We start from the raw sequence: 16702 nt of genomic DNA on the forward strand, positions 1-16702 counted from the left end.
ACACTCCAGTCCTTTGGAAAGGCTTTGAAGACTTGTTTCAGGCAAATTATGTATGGTGTGTGTGTACTGCACTATGAAATGGATGAATTGGGAAACTAAGTTTTATATTTTACGCTGGGAGGTTGTCATTATCACTGGCTTTTAGTTCTGGAGTAATTGTAGAAATGGCTTTGCATTTATATTTTGCATCGCTGATGTTTCTGGAGATGCAGTACTCAAAAAGTTTGCCTAGGAATATTTTAATCAACCAAATAAGGGACATCACATTTTAAGCAATAGCCACCACCTTTGCTACTCACTCCCCTTTAATGCATGAGCAACACATGTCGGGTGCCTTCACATCTGAAGTTTAAATTTCCAGGCTTCTCTCATGCTATTTATACTAACCATGTGGCAGAGAACAGAGAGGAGATGTATTTGCAATGCAGAAGGGGCATTATATTTGCATTATTGAACTGATTGAAGCAAGAGCCACTCTTATGCGTGAAAACCACCCTTTCTGAGCTCCTGCTTCTCCAAAGCTGGCAGAGCATCAAGTCAGATTTAGTTAGCACTCAAAGATCCAACCAGTAGCAGCTTTCAAACACAAAGATCAAAGTGACAATGCATACTGTTTCAAGATATGGCATGTCTAGTTCTTTTCTTATGAACAGATAGAGATGATATAAAGGCACTTATTTAAAGGTAGTGCCCACCCCCCCACCCCCGGTGCTCACTTAATGTGAGACAATTTGGAACAGACTTTGTCTAGATGAGGAAACTTACTGAAATGTAACTGCATTGGGAAGAACTGTGAGCCGACAAAATGGAAACAATGGAATTTAGGGCTAGAAAGTTGTCGTCCTAAGGATTAAGCAAGATGTGATATATTCCATGCCATTAACAATTGTGTGAATATTTAAAAATAAATAAATAGCAGGAGTGCTTTACCCCACTGCAGATCTGGGTAAGGCTCACGAGGGTGGGAAATTGAATTTAATCTTTTGCTCCTGCCATGGTTCCAATCCAGACTGACACAACACACATTTTGCCTGTTTACTAAACCATTTCATACAATTGCTAGCTGCATGAATTATGTCATGTCCTGTTTGGCCTTTAATTAACTGCATTACTCTGTGAAAAAAGGAAAGTTATTGTGCAGTTATTTAGTTAGAGGCTGTTAAAGAATACTTCAAAGGTGCATCAATAAGGATGGATGGATCACTCTCTTGCCAGACCATAACAGTTTCAAATGTGCTCAGTCATAAGTCTACAGTGGTACCTCAGTTTAAGTACTTAATTGGTTCCGGAAGTCTGTACTTAAACTGAAGCGTACTTAACCTGAAGCGAACTTTCCCATTGAAAATAATGGAAAGTGGATTAATCCGTTCCAGACGGGTCTGCGGAGTACTTAAACTGAAAGTACTCAAACTGAAGCATACTTAAACCGAGGTATGACTGTATTCTGTTCCATTTCTTAATCAGTCTGATTTTTTTTAAAAAAAAAACTCCAGGAAATTTTATATATTTTTCAAAAATTGCATTTTTTGTATATATTTTACCCTAGAACATAGAATCATAGAATTGTAAAAGTTGGGAGGGAACCTGAGTATCATCTAGTTCAACCCTCTAACAGTGCAGGAATCTTGCACATAGCCATCCCCGTTGGGCTCAAACCACCAACGTTCTGGTTAACAACCAGACGCATTAACCCATTGCACCACAGGTCTGGGGGATGAAAAATGTTTATATCCATTTTATCCTGAAATACGCATTTCTGTATGTACAATATTTTAATCTAAAATGTGCATTTGTTGGTGTATTTTGGTATCTTTGTGAGCCAAGAGCTGAACTTTAAAGTTCAGAGAAATATAAAAAGTGAACACTGAGCTCCAACCCACATGGTGGGACACCAGATTCCTTTAAAAAGTGGAACAAATTGAATCCTTGTATCAATGTGCTTTTTTCCCCTTGCCTGAGGCTGCATATAAACAAATCCACAAGGGATTAAGTACTGCTACACTCAGACATACCTTTGAATACATTGGATTATGCTGCATCGCCTAGTGCAACGTATATGGCATGCTGTCAGTTATTTCGTTATATCATCAAACACCCAGACAAACGCCACAAAATTCAGTAAGAATATTATATTAGAATGAAGACAGATTTCCTCATGAGAATGAATGGAAAGTTAGACACACTGTGTTCACTGTTCTGTTAGTGTGTTCAGTTTATTTCCACAGCTTGAAATCTTTCCTCTTGGCTAAAGCTGGAGACCATGTAAAAAGTTTATCACCAGCCATAACTAAAGAAAAGTGCTAGAATTAAAATTTCAGAGAAAAGAAGAAAGTTACGCACAGGGTGACAAGCTAAAACCCAGCTCAGCACACTGAACACTATTATAGATTTGGATACCAGCAATTGCAAAGAAGAAGAAGAAGAAGAAAGAAGAAGAAGAAGAAGAAGAAGAAGAAGAAGAAGAAGAAGAAGAAGAAGAAGAAGAAGAAGAAGAAGAAGAAGAAGAAGAAGAAGAACTCACAAGCTTTGTGTGAACAGAAGTAAAGAATCTCTGGAACACTTTTATGTAATATGATGGGACTTTATATCTTATGTCTCAGTTACTAATAGTCAAGGCTCCTTACACCTAAGAAAGAAATTTGAACTTCACGATTCAAATATGATTACAAAAAGGTTATATAAGATTAATACTTATCGATTTTATGTATTGTATCCATTTTGCAGCTTCCTGTTGGTCAGATTGATGCTGGTTTATCTATGTAGTTACCTAAAAAAGAAACAGAAAGAAATGTTATTGTGAAGAGAGAGAGAGAGTATGGACTACTGTTATAGAAATAGGACTTGGATCTAGAATGAGTTAAGGTATTTTTTATTGAACATTTCCAATATTTCTTGAATATTTGTTGAATATTTCCAACAAGACGTTCCAGTAAGATTACAATTTCTAAAAAGACATTTCAATATTTAATGCAGAGCTTTCCAAACTGTGTGTTGACTGTAGTGTGTAAGTGTGTTGCACGAACACTCCCCGCGCTCCTCCTGGGGCTGGAAAGGGGTTAGTTTAATCTCTGGTTTGATAGTAAAACTGGATGACTGTGATGCATGTCTAAAAAGTGGGTCACCAACATGAAAAGTTTGGAAAGCTCTGACTTAATGAATGAATATGAATGAATGAATGAATATTGCAGTGGAATCATAGAATTGTAGAGTTGGAAGGGACCCTGAGGATCATCTAGTCCAACTCCCTGCAATGCAGGAATATGCAGCTGTCCCGTGTAGGACTTGAACCTGCAACCTTGGTGTTATCAGCACCACGCTCTAGCCAACTGAGCAATCCTGGCACTAAGCTTTTGTTCTTGATCTTGCCTCCTCCCTCTCCTTAGTGCTACATCAATAATGTCTTTAGGGGTGTTCTATCAAGTCTCTACATAGGTATGTACACAACATGGCTTCAGCCCTGTATACCTGAAGTAGCACCTCCACCTCCCATCATTCTGCCCGGACACTGAGGTCCAGCTCCGAGGGCCTTCTGGTGGTTCCCTCACTGCGAGAAGTGAAGCTACAGGGAACCAGGCAGAGGGCCTTCTCGGTAGTGGTGCCCGCCCTGTGGAATGCCCTCCCATCAGCCACTGGGGAGCTCTCGCCGTCCCCTCCATAGGCGGGAGGAGCGCGAGTGAGTGCCTTGGGAGGGCGGCGGTGGCGTGGGGGTTTTGTGGGGCAGGCTCGGAAGCACCCCCTCCATTTTGCGCCCTAGGCAATGGCCTAGTCCGCCTAAATGGACGCACCAGCCCTGCAGGTGGGAGCTGACTGAGGTTGGCGGGTGTTCACCCTCATGGTCCAGTCTCCCCTGACTACAATTCCCATCTTCCCTGAACACTGGCCATGCTGGCTGGGGATGATGGGAGCTAGAGTCCAACAACACAGGACATGCAACTCCAGGGTAAAGGAATATGAAAACAGCTTTTGTCTTGCATTTCCTCTGGAAAGTTTGAGAAGAGAGAGAAAAGGAATGCCCTTCAGACTGGAGAATGAGTCAAGCATTTCGCTGCACCAGGCACGTCATTTGGAGATGCTAAGGGGAAAGTGACAAGGATATTTCAAAATACCTTCCATTGTTTCATGATGCCATTAAGTGGCAGCCTCAGACTAAACAATGTGGGAAAGAGGTTTAACCTTCAGTGTCAAATAAACAAAGAGATTTAGCCTTCAGTGGATATTTCCATGTCCTTATTGGCCAGTGAATAGCTCCCTTTTTTTAACAGAGGGACTGATGTGAGGCAAAAAAAAAAAAGCTACTGGACAAGTGGTTATAGACAAAGAAAATGAAAAAGAATGCTCTTAAGGGCTTCTCCCAATACTGTATATATATTTCTTAATGACTCTGACCGTTCCACAACACAAAGCATCTGTTTCCAGCTAAATACTGTATTTACTTATGGAAAATGTCCTGAAAACTGCTAACTCCATCCCCCCACCCCCTGCTCCAATGTACAAGTGTTGATCACAAGGACTGTAGTGGGGCAGTTGCTTTTAGTTGTATTCATTGGCACTTGATTTAGAAGCTGAGGCCAGGCACAGTTTCAGGCTGTATTTTATTTCAAATTTATGGTTACAGCAACGTGGTTTATACAGCAGAAGAGCTGACCCCACTTGGTCTGTTGGACAGGGACACTTTGCCTTCCTCTATATTCTCAGCTTATTTCCTTTCCTGAATTCCCTTGATGGATGTAGGGCTTTTGTTCCTCAGGGGCAGGTGGTGCCACCTGTGGCCAGGCCCACTGAGTCTGCTTCTACGGCTCCTTTCTCCCCTCAGTATGCACCTCCTGACTGCAGACGTTTCTCTGGCTACGCAGCACCACAGGAGTAACCAATGTAATGCTATCCAGATGTTGTTGAACTGCAGTTCCCATCAGCCTCAGCCAGTGTGGTTCTGCTGGCAGGGGCTGATGGGAGTTGCAGTGTAGGTGATAGCAAATTTATTTATTTGTTGGTTGGTTGGTTTATCACATTTCTAGCCCACCTTGTTCTCTAAGGAGCTTGAGCATACCTGGTTTCCCACCTGCTCCTCTTTTAATCCCCACAACAACCCTGGGAGAACAGGGTTCAAATCCCCACTCGGACATGAAACTCACCTTGAGCCAGTCAGCGCCTCACAGGCTCCTTCCACCCTGGCTCCTTCTCAGTGCTTAGGGTTTAGTAACCTAATTAAACAGGCAAATATGTACCATATTTCCATGTGTGGCTTGTGGTGAGTGCAGTGGGAGATTCTGTCTCAACACATAGTACTAACTAGCTGTACCTTTCTTGGCAGGATATATATAGCATCGTTTTTCAACCGCTGTTCCGCGGCACACTAGTGTGCCGCGAGACGCTGGCTGGTGTGCCGCGACGTGCCGTGACGAGAAGGGCGATTTGTTGCCTGGTCACGTGCCGCAACGAGAAGGCGGCCGCCATTAGGGGGCGCTGACCCGCCGGAAAGGAAGCCGGCCGGGTCACGACGCGGGGCGAGCGCAGCTCTCAACAGCCACCACCACGGCCTCGGACGCGAGAGGCGGCCGGTGGGTGCTGCTGCTGCTCCTTGTCTTGCTCTCTCTCCTCTTGCTGGCGGCGCCAGGGGCTTGGTCGGTGCGAGGCCGCGGGCCGACAAGCAGAACAGCCTCCGGAGGGCAGCCAGCGGCGTCTACCAGGGAGTGAGCGGCCTCTTCGGCGAGGAGCACGTGCGCGCCCTGCAGAAGGTGAGGCGCCTGGCCTGGACTGAGGAGGGGCAGGCCTGTTGCTCCCGGGGGGTCGCGCGGGTTCCAATGGATATTTTTACAGGAAAATATCATCCTGACCTTCCCCCTAGGTTAAAAGCTATCAATCAAGTTTAAATTTAGCTCCCACGCAGTCCCAGATGAACAGGAGGCAGTCAGGGCAAGGAAAGCTTAACGCCTGAGAATGTTTGTACTGTGTGGCAAGGGGGAAAAAATTAAAAAGAGCCACCCAGGCTTAAAGTCAACAAAGGGCATTAACAAATGGCCTATATATAAAGAGAATTACTTTATATATAGTCAATATAGGCACAAAGTTAAATTTTTTAACTTTTTTAATGGTGGTGTGCCTCGTGATTTTTTTCATGGAACAAGTGTGCCTTTGCCCAAAAAAGGTTGAAAAACACTGATATATAGCTTGTTGTTAGGCTTGTGGTTGGGCTGAAGTGAGAGAGGGGGGAAAGGGAACAAGCAGAACAAAGGGAAATGTCAGAGAAGATGGATGTGAGTTCAACTGAAAAGGCACTCTGCACATGGCCATATGTTTAATTAGGACAGGGGTCAGCAAACTTTTTCAGTAGGGGGCCAGTCCACTGTCCTTCAGACCTTGTGGGGGGCCGGACTATATTTTGGAAAAAAAAATGAATGAATTCCTATGCCCCACAAATAACCCAGAGATGCATTTTAAATAAAAGGACACATTCTACGCATGTAAAAACATGCTGATTCCCGGACCGTCTGCGGGCCGGATTTAGAAGCAATTGGGCTGCATCCAGCCCCCAGGCCTTAGTTTAGGGACCCCTGAATTAGGATACTAAACCCTAGACACTGTGGAAGCCCCTGAATCAGTTCAGGGCCCAGATTCAGGTTGGATCAGTTTTTCTTCAAATCCTTGGTTCAGGCCCCAAATAGATATGTATATTTACCTCCATGGTGCTAACAGGGTGAGGAGAAACTGAGAGATAGTGGTTTGCTGAAGCTACCTTAATTTCTGCAGAGGCAAAATTTGAACCAGGGGCTTACACATTGCCCTACGCTAGGTCTTGACAAAGTAAGGGCTCTGTTGTGCCACAAATTCTGACTGTAAAAGACTTGAGCTTTTCTTTAGTGCCTTGGGGATTGTTTTTTTCATAAAGCATAAACAAAACTTGCAAAGCACATGGATATGCACCTAGACCAGCAGTGACAAAATGTGTTTTCAGTTGTTTCCATCAGTCCGCCTTGTTTTCCATGATTACAATTCAGCCTCTCACACAATTCAAGGGCTGCATTGTTTTTTGTTTGACCTCGCATGACAGTTTTTAAAAACATACATAAACACACAGATGAGAAAGTCTTTTGGCCACGAGGCTCCCATTCTCTGTGTTTAAATCAAAATCGTATGGAAAGCATATTTATTACCGAGAACTAGAACCTCTCAAGGAAAAAGAAATACTTATAGCAGATGTTTCCCCTTAAAAGAGAATGGATTAGAAAAGCCAGGAAGAGCTCATCTTGGCCCACATTACCGTAATCTCCGAATGGAGGTCAATCCCTGTAGTGTTCACTGAATGAATCTAGATGTCCTCCCCATGCTTTGTACCACAGCTTCTATAGTTTTCTTTTAAAAGTTCCTAGCCCTCTTGAGTCATGTTAAAGGGTAAAAATACTTGCTCATTAAACAGAAGAATGGGGAGGTTAAAGGTCTTTAGAGATCATTTTCAGAAGCAAAATTATGCCAAGTCACAGTGTTAGAATCAAGCGGTAGCTGCTAAGAAATTAACGTGGACTAAGATGCACAGAGTCTAGCCACTAGGCCAAACAGATAGAATAGCAGATTTCTGTGGTGACTGAGTGAACAGGATTAACTGTAATTCTTTCTAAAACTAAACTCAAGTTGTGAGTTTAGAAGCTAAACAGGGGCACCAGCAAACTGGAGTGAGGCATCAGTGTGTTTATGGAAGAAGAAAAATCTAAAGAGGCAAAAAAACAGGCCAATGAGAACATGAGAAGAGCCTGCCAATGGTCTATTCTAGCCCAGCATCCTGCAGTGGCCAACCAGATAATAATATTGTTATTATTGTTGTTGTTATTATTGTTGTTGTTGTTGTTGTTGTTGTTATTAATACCCCGCCCATCTGGCTGGGTTTCCCCAGCCACTCTGGGTGGCTTCCAACAGAAAAATAAAATACAATAATTTATTAAACATTAAAAAGCCTCCCTAAACATGGCTGCCTTCATATGTCTTCTAAAAATCTGGTACCTGTTTTTCTCCTTGACATCTGATGGCAGGGCGTTCCACATGGCAGGCACCACTACCGAGAAGGCCCTCTGCCTGTGGGATGCTGGGAAGCAGCACCTGAGTTCAACAGTTCTCCCCATTGAGTGGTATTCAGATGCACAGTGCCTCTGGCAGTGGAGGTAGGACATAGTCATCATGGTCAGCAGTTATCAATAACTTCTTCTCCATGAATCGTTTTCTAATCCTCCTTGAAAGCCATCCAAGCTGGTGGCCATCCTTACATCTTGCGGGAGCTAATTCTGTTGTTTTACTTTGTGCTATGGAAAGAGGCACATCATTTTGTCTGTCTCAAATCTTCCAACATTTAGCATCATTGGGTGTCTCAAAGTTCCAGTATTATGAGAGAGGGGAAATTATTCCTATCCACTTTCTACACACCATACACTTATTCTCCTCTGTCAGGTCCCCATTTATTTATTCCTTCTCTCTGCTTCCTGTTCCTTAACCAGTTGCTGATTCATAAAATGACCTCTCTTCTTATTCCTTGAGGACTCAGCTTAGTCAAGGCTCTTGGATGCGGTACTCTGTCAAAAGTTTATTGAAAGTCTAAGTACATAAAGTCAATGGGATCACCTCTATCTGTTTGTTGACACTCTTAAAGAACTCTAATATGTTGGTGAGACAGGACTTGTAGAAGCCATGCTGGCTCTGTATCAGCAAGACTTGATCTTCAATATGATAACTTTATTGTTAATAATGTTTTCCCAGAACAGATATTAAGCTAAGTGGCCTATGATTCCCCAAATACCCTCTGGATCCCATTTTTGAAATGGTTATTATTGGCCACTTCCCAGCTGTTGGGTAGTGTCAGGGTTGTTGTGGCTACTCCTGAGTAATGACCTTCCACGTGCTTGTCTTTCAGAAGCTTTTATTAGTGCACATTATTTACAGTGTAACGAGCTGCTAGTTTCATGTCTTCTCATTCTGAATAAGATTCCTGCACTGGCGCTCTTCGCGTTTTAGCCCAACATAAGAGCCTCGGAACTGTGAAGCGTTTCCCTTTTCTCCGCCTCCTCAATTCCGGTGTCGGGGGAACGGCCTACGGACTGACTGACTCCTGTCCCTTCTTTCTCCCTCCCTCTCTCCCTGCCTGTGGAGCAGGGGCTCTTGGATGTTGCCAGAGGGCTGGCACTCCCTTTCCATTTCCTGGCTCTGCTCATCAGACCCTTCGCTCTCGTGGCTGCTTGGAGACGGGCTGCTCCTGATGAGGGGAGGCTGTTCTCTGTAAGCCTTCCCCCTTACAGGTAGGTACACTGATCTTATGGTCAAGTTACATACTTTTGTTAGAAGATAAGCAATCACACATTGTTGTTGTTGTTGTTTAGCCGTTTAGTCGCGTCTGACTCTTTGTAACCCCATGGTCAAATATATATGCTATTTTAAAATGCTCAGGTGGATGGCCACCCAGACCCAGTCAATAAGGCCTAGAACTTCATTTATTCTCACCACTATTTGCCTCAATCCCTCAGACCACCTTCTCAAGAAAAGCTGGTTTAGGCTACAACCTTCCACAGTGAAGCCAGATGCACTTCCCTTGAAAGCTACCAAGCTGGAAAAGGGCACCCTAGAACGTTCCTAAAGGCATCAGTGGTTCAAAATTGAGACATAACCATTTATATGCTGCTTCGCTTTTTATAAGGCTAGCTTCTCTGGGTTTAACAAGCAAAGAATAATTTGCAGTTATTCCATTGCCTACTTTGTCAAGGATGTGATCAGTTGCCTGGCCCAAAATGACACATTTTGGCCAACTCCAGGAATTAAAACAGGCTTGAGCGTTTATAGGTAGACTGCAGCTAGAAGTGGGGTGTGTGTGTGTGTGTGTGTGTGTGTGTGTGTGTGTGTGTGTGTGTGTTGAATGTATTTGGCATTGCTTGCTGTCTTTCCAGTCTGCCACGCTAGTAAGAGCTCCACTCCAAGTTGGCTTGTGGAGGTTGCTAGAAAGTTGGAGTATTTTCAGACTGTTACTATGCCTTACTTTACAAAGACAAAATAAGCCACTGGTTGGGGACAAGAGGCAGGGGGGTAGCCCTGTGTAGCAAACACATGTGTGCGTTTTTCTCTAGAGACCCCAAGTTTTTTTGAAAAGTGCCTACTTCCATAAATTCCTAAAAAGTTGCCCGGTCGACCTAATCTAGGCCAGAACTAATTTGAAGAAACTTCCATATATATCCCTAAATCCCTCAGATTTGCACTGAAATTCCAAGACAGTAACATATGCTTTGGTCTTGAATAAATATTTCAAATACACCATGATATTGTTGTTGGAAAGCCACCTCAATCTATAAATGGAGGGCCCTCTTTAGAGATGTGGCACTCACAACAGTGTCCCACTGGGGGAGGCAGAGGTTTGAAATATTTACAAGAAATATATGGGGGGGAAATGCACATTATGCATCAAATATTGCTTAGCAGGCCCTTATTTACATTATTTCTCTTCTAAAAATAATAACAATAAATCCTAGAAGACTTCTGTGTTCAGGGTCACCTTTCCTTAATTTGTCTTACCTTAATGGCTTTAATAGGTTTATAACCTAAACCTGATCACTACTGCATTTCCTCCTTTTATGTTTGTGTCTCTCTGTGTCTTTTTATCCCAGAGAAAGAAGAAATGAAGTTAGTTTGACATGAGTTGCTTTGTGGATTACACAAATTGCCTGGGGTCATTGCCATTCCTGGAAGTGAGATTATCTCTGGTTTCTCACAATGTCATCTCTCCAAACATACTGCATGAGATAAAACTGAACACAGCCAAGGATTTTTTATTTTTTTAAAAACCCTTCCAATTGCAGACCAAAATTAAGCAGCTCTGTTCAGCTAATCTTCATAAAAGCTTAGGAAAACGTAGGAAAAAAGAAAACCCTTTAAACTCTGATAGTCCAAAAAAAAAGAAGGAAGGAAGGAAGGAAGGAAGGAAGGAAGGAAGGAAGGAAGGAAGGAAGGAAGGAAGGAAGGAAGGAAGGAAGGAAGGAAGGAAGGAAGGAAGGACTTTACCTCATCTGGTCCACTGGCACCAACTCCAGGGGGCCCTGGGGGGTCCAGGCACCCACAAAAAAATTGCTGTTGGTGCTCAGCACCCACTCCACGGGGCCTTAGACATGATTTCTGGGTCCCATCTGAGGCCTTGGGAACCCTTGGAAGTGGTGTCCTAGGCTTTGCAGAGCCTCAAACGCCACTTCCGGTTCCTTCCAGAGGCCATGATGTCATTACATCGCATCACATCGGTGCCACTAGGCACCCATGATCTGGGGCCCAAGTAGTCTCCCCTGATCCGGTCTAATGGTAATAGGTACAACTGCTCTAAAGCATTGCTGATGCTAAGGAGGAGGTGAGAAGTCCCCTGCTTGATCAGGCCAGCGACCAATCCTGTTTTCATTGTGTCCAACCCAAATCTTTGGTTGGGAAGCCTGAAAGTAGGACATAACAAGTTGGTGTGGGCAACTCCTCCTCTTCCTCGAATTTGGAACAGGAAATAAGGGTGGATTATGAGCAGGCCTCCTAGACAGGCTAAAGAGGTCCAGTTGCTTGAAAACGGGCAACATGACAGCGCCAGGTGAAGAGTGCAGCACTCATTAAAGTTATTTTGCCAGATGTAAAGCTGGATTGTGCAGAGCAGATGTGTTTTGTTTTGCAAGAAATGAAGGGTTTTTCTCCTTCCAAGATACACACTCCATTCTGTCCTGTATAGCACAAGCCTTTCTACCCTGTATGTATCTACAAACATAACCTCTTCCTATGGAAGGCAGCTGAAGAGGATGCAATTAAATCCTCGGCGAGTTTAGAGGCAGATGGACACTTGTACCTTGCGGCGGCTTCATTGCACTTTTGTTGAAGTTAAACCATAACCTGAAGCAACCCCAATTCCTATTTCATTCATTCATTAAGGATGTAAGCTATTCTCAGCAAGAAAGACAGACTGTAGCCTCATAACATTGGTCCTCCCCCACCCCCGGTTCCCAGTCATCAATTAGTCATTTAAAATTTGTATATATGCATTTTCTTGATAGTCTGGATATTTTTTAAAAAAAATCAAAGGAATAAAATCTATTAGTGAATCATAGAATAGTTGGAAGGGACCATGTGGAACTTGAACTCAAGACCCTGAGATTGAGAGTTGCATGCTCTGCCAACTGAGCTATGGTTTTTATTATGTGTCTCTCCCCCCCCCCCCCAATAATTCTCATCAGAAATGTTTTGAGGTGTTCTCACCTCCTGTTGTGATTACAGGATGCTAGACTAGATGTGGCTCTTACTTACATTTTATCGTTACACCAGTCCTGCCCTTTACAGCCGCTTCTTTGCTACTTTTGTTTGTGTGTCCCCTAATGTTTAAGCAGAGACCAAATGTATATTCCAATAGTCACTGAAACAAATGTTTTTGCACTAAGCCCCACCAATCCTAGCATGTTGTGCTTCTTTTCCCCCACTACTTTTAATATTTAATATTTAAGCACAGGCTGCAGCTCAGTGGTAGAGCACATAAAGATACAGGAAGAACCCAGGTTCAGCTCCCTGGTATCTCTGGTTAAAAATGATTTGGTAGCAGATATGAAAGCTCTCTGCCGCAGACCCAGGAGTGTCACTGTCATTCAGAGAAATAGACAATGCTGGGCTCAGTGAACAAATAGTCTAGCCTGCTAAAATACAGCTTTCTTTGTGCCCATTTCTTTTTGTTTCTTTAAATCTGATTGCTGCTTGTGCAGATGTGCACAATATCTGTTTTCTTTGGGTTTTGCATGTGCCTGTCCATTTTCCAAACTCTTTAACCCAGAGATGCTTTTGCAGTTCTTTGTTTCTCCTTTTTTGTTCAGATTTTGTATAACTTTGCAAATTTGGCAGTGCATAGAAGAAGCGCATGACAGTGTGGGCATTTAGCATCAGTTAAAATAAACAAGTAAGACAGAAGCACCAGTTAGAGAAAGTTGGTATATATTTTGAACCTAAGTACATGTTCAAAAATATTTGTATCCATTTACATGTTCATTACAAAACAACAACATGTGGACCATATAGCTCTCTCGCAATTGTGCGTGAAGGGAATGGTGCGCTTTCTGATGCACACAGAAAACTAGCAGATCAGGGAAACGGCTACACTAGAGCCCTTATATCTAACATGATAATTTGTGCTGGATGTTTTGCTTTTATTCTTACAGTATTTTAAAGGTCGTGTATACTGTTCTCACAAAGTGGAATGCACTCAGATTTGATCTATTTTAAAAGTGACAATGAACACTGTGGTATAGAGGTTTCCCTGAAAAAAGGTGTCTCGATTGTATTCCTTGTTTAGTTGGTAGAGCATGAGAATCTTAATCTCAGGGTTGCTGCTTTGAGCTCCATGTTGGGTTAAAAGATTCCTGCATGGCAGAGGGTTTGGACTAGATGACCCTTGTGGTCCCTTCCAATTCTATGATTTTATATGCACAATCTGATAAATAGCTTCCAGCATCACACTTTGCCTGCATCTCTGTTGGCACCTGGCCTACGCCAGAGGAACAATTCAGAAAGCTAACAGGTGAAGTTAAGCCATTGCTTCACCTTGCTCAGTACAGTGGTACCTCGGTTTATGAACACAACTGGTTCCGGAAGTCTGTTCATAAACTGAAGAGTTCATAAACTGAAGCGAACTTTCCCATTGAAAGTAATGGAAAGTGGATTAATCTGTTCCAGACGGTCCGTGGAGTACTTAAACTGAAGCGTTCATAAACTGAAGCGAACTTTCCCATTGAAAGTAATGGAAAGTAGATTAATCTGTTCCAGACGGGTCCGTGGAATACTCAACCTGAAGCGTACTTAACCCGAAGCATGGGTGTAATTGGTTCTGGAAGTTTGTTCATAAACTGAAGCGTTCATAAACTGAAGTGAACTTTCCCATTGAAAGTAATGGAAAGCGAATTAATCCGTTCCAGATCGGTCTGCGGCGTTCGTAAACCGAAAATTCGTAAACCGAGGTGTTCATAAATCGAGGTTCCACTGTACAGTATTCTTGATAATGACTGAGAGCAGAGCTCCATTGTTTAGCACAGGAGTCCTTTTCAAGTCCTACCTAGAGGTAGGTTTGGGTTTGGGACTTTTTGGATACAAAATATATGCTCTGCTATTGAGCTATAGCCCCTTCCCAATACTCACTGCACCATTATAAAGGTTTTTTTTTAATCTTCTTTCGATTCCACCACCACCACCACAGATTGTAAAAGCATTTGGAGAAAGTCTACCATGATGTTCTTTACAGCATTCCACAAAGTGTGAGCATGAAGCAAAATGGTCTTATTTATTCAGTGAGTTACGTGGGCTTTGTAGTGCAGCAAACTTCCTAATTATTTAAACTGCACTAGAAGACGATGTGGATAACGATCTCCCTCTACAGGCAAGAGTCCATGTATTTGGTCATGTCATCTGCGCACACAAATTTTGCTAGGCACATTATTCCCTGAGGCAAAGCAGTTTTCAAATCAGCATCTGTGACTGCCGAGATAATAAAAAACACATTGTCTCAAATGTTAAGTTGTTAAGGACAAGCGCGGGGTGGGGAGGAGATTAAAAAAGAAAAACTTGATTCAAAGATTATGTATTTGTCGGCTTCCTTTTACATACTGGAGTCCCTCAAAATAACTTGTTTACAATCTGAAATTTATTTCGCTGTTTCACTGAATAAAACCTTATTGGTAAAAGGGGTGGCCATAAAAAACTGCTATTTCAAACAATAATTTTACTGGGAGAAAAGAAACAATTAAATTGGTTGCAAGAGGCAAGGAAAGGGGATTCTGTTGTTGGTTCAAACCAAATGAGCAGACACAGGGGATGTGGATTTCTGCTTCATGCCTCTTTTCTTGTGCAGCCCTTTGTTCTGCTGCACTGAGTCCGTATCACAACAGTTCCAGCATAATGGTTCCAGGTTCCAGTATCGCCACCAATGTCAGCAGGAGCCATCAGCACCATGTGCTCTGCAAAGGTTTTCTTGGAGCAGGGGTAGCCAACTTGGGACTTTTAAGAGCCCACCTCATGGAACTGGAGCATGGAGCATGGGGCTGCCCCTCCAGCACATCAGTATTGCATGAAAGGAGCATCTCTTTCGGATAGCACTGCAAAGCTCAGCATATTGCATCACACACAGCACACACTACTCCTTGTGTAGCAGCAGCGCATGACAGTTGCAAATTGCCCAATTCCCCCTACATCTTGCTCTATGTGATTTCATATTGTGTGAAAAGGTTCCTTACCCTGAGCCAAGGTATCAACCAAAACAAACTCAATGTAGTAGTCCTTATGCCTTTGAAATTAAGTAAGAAGTATTTCTCAAAATGAACTGAGAACTAATGTAAATACTGCCTATTTAAAATCTGAATAAAGGCCATATAACGTCTCTCTCTCTCCATATAACTTCAGAATATTCAGAAAGGACGCGGCTGGCACTGTGGGTTAAACCACTGAGCCTAGGGCTTGCCGATGAGGTCGGTGGTTTGAATCCCTGCGACGGGGTGAGCTCCCGTTGCTCGGTCCCTGCTCCTGCCAACCTAGCAGTTCGAAAGCATGCCAAAGTGCAAGTAGATAAATAGGTACCGCTACAGCGGGAAGGTAAACGGCATTTCCGTGTGCTGCTCTGGTTCGCCAGAAGCGGATTTGTCATGCTGGCCACATGACCTGGAAGCTGTACGCCAGCTCCCTCGGCCAATAACACGAGATGAGCGTTGCAACCCCAGAGTCGGTCACAACTGGACCTAATGGTCAGGGGTCCCTTTACCTTTAACATATATATCTCTCTCCATATAACTTCAGAATATTCAGAAAGATGCAAGTTTCCACTGTTCCTTGTTATATTGTCAAGTTCCTTTATTCTGAGCATTTATTCCACACCTTTCTTCCATCGTGGAACTCAAGGCATGGGCTTCGCAAGACAGTCTCCCATCCAGGCAATGACCAGACCCAGACTTCCTTGGCATCAGCAAAGCAGCTGCATCATGTGTCCTCATGCATACGGCAAACAGCTTGTAAAACCTATTTACTAAACTTCCCCTAATAAGGGGGTGATGGTGTGTCAAACAATCTAGAAAGAAAGCTAGAACCAGAGCAGCGCACGGAAATGCCGTTTACCTTCCCACCGGAGCGGTACCTATTTATCTACGTGCACTTTGATGTGGTTTCAAACTGCTAGGTTGGCAAGGAGCAGGGACCGAGCAACAGGAGCTCACCCCGTCACGGGGATTCAAACCACCGACCTTCTGACCGGCAAGCCCTAGACTCAGTGGTTTAACCCACAGCGCCACCTGCGTCCCAGTTATATATATACATAACATTAATTGAAATATTTGATCAAATAAATGTTCTTTCTGAAAAAAAGAAAAGGGGGAAAAAAGAAAACAGTATTGGGCTACGAACATGAGTTTGACCAAACTGTGGGAGGCAGTGCAAGACAGGAGTGCCTGGCGTGCTGTGGTCCATGGGGTCACGAAGAGTCGGACACGACTAAACGACTAAACAACAACAATTGGGCTACAATCTTCCCAGTAGTCATTATTAAAGAGATTCTGTAAGCCAAATCCATTTTCCAAGTATGGTACTGCAGCAGCACCTGCTGGTAAAATTAGAGACTTACAGTTTGACATTTAGTAATAGAAAGCTATGTTCTGGAGGCGGTGACTCTCTTCCAGGGAATATTCAGCATAGGGTGGGATGTTCC

The sequence above is a fragment of the Zootoca vivipara genome, chromosome 3 (assembly GCF_963506605.1).
Source record: "Zootoca vivipara chromosome 3, rZooViv1.1, whole genome shotgun sequence".
Taxonomy (NCBI): domain Eukaryota; kingdom Metazoa; phylum Chordata; class Lepidosauria; order Squamata; family Lacertidae; genus Zootoca; species Zootoca vivipara.